Source organism: Etheostoma spectabile, chromosome 12 (genome assembly GCF_008692095.1).
Source record: "Etheostoma spectabile isolate EspeVRDwgs_2016 chromosome 12, UIUC_Espe_1.0, whole genome shotgun sequence".
NCBI classification, from domain to species: domain Eukaryota; kingdom Metazoa; phylum Chordata; class Actinopteri; order Perciformes; family Percidae; genus Etheostoma; species Etheostoma spectabile.
In genome coordinates, this window is record NC_045744.1 from 29,141,316 (window position 1) to 29,142,157 (window position 842).

Genomic DNA, 842 nt, shown 5'->3' on the forward strand with positions numbered 1-842 from the left:
AACGGAAATGAGTCAGGTACGCTTACCGTAACGTCCGTAGTTTCAGAACGCTGTTTAACATCTAGGCACGTACTGTGTAAAGGCTTGCAGTGTGTCTGTCCCCAGTGCAGATGAAGAGATGTAAAATGACATCAGTCCCTCCTGTTTCTGTATGTGACTCATTGTCATTACACAGGCCAATAAAAGCCTCACCATTATCATTGCTGGGGAGAAAGCAAACAAGCTAGTTTATCATTGTACACATCAGCTGAACTGGACATGGGTCTATTGATCATGTGATGTGAGGGGGCCGATGGTCACTGCACAGGAAATAAATATGGTGCAGGATGGAGAAGAGGGGGTTGAGGGTGTTACTGCGACATTCAGCGTGAGGTGTGGATTCATTTGGAGGGTGAACAGTTTGTGTGTTTGAGTAGCTGTGAGGTGGAGTCATGGGATTGCTATCCGTAAAGCAATAATCTAATTTTGATACCTGCAGGGCAGATGAACATTACAACAAACTGACAGATATACAGCTACAAATGTCACCAGAGTCACAATTGTTTATTGGCAGATGTGGAGCCACACAAGCTTTAATTTTGCCCTCTCGACTAGGATAAGGTCACCAATTCCTGTCAAAGAATATCAGTGTTGAAATAAGATCCAAGTAGACTATACTTCCTTTTTATTATGTTAAATTTTCTTTATAAGAGCTAATATTGAATTTTATTTACATTTAAGTGCCAGTAGTCTCGCATTGCCAGACCTTCATCCACACAGCATTCTGGGACGGGAGGAAAACATGCTCTGGTTTATTGGCATTTCTTTGAACCAATCACAATTGCCCCGGACACAATGATGGT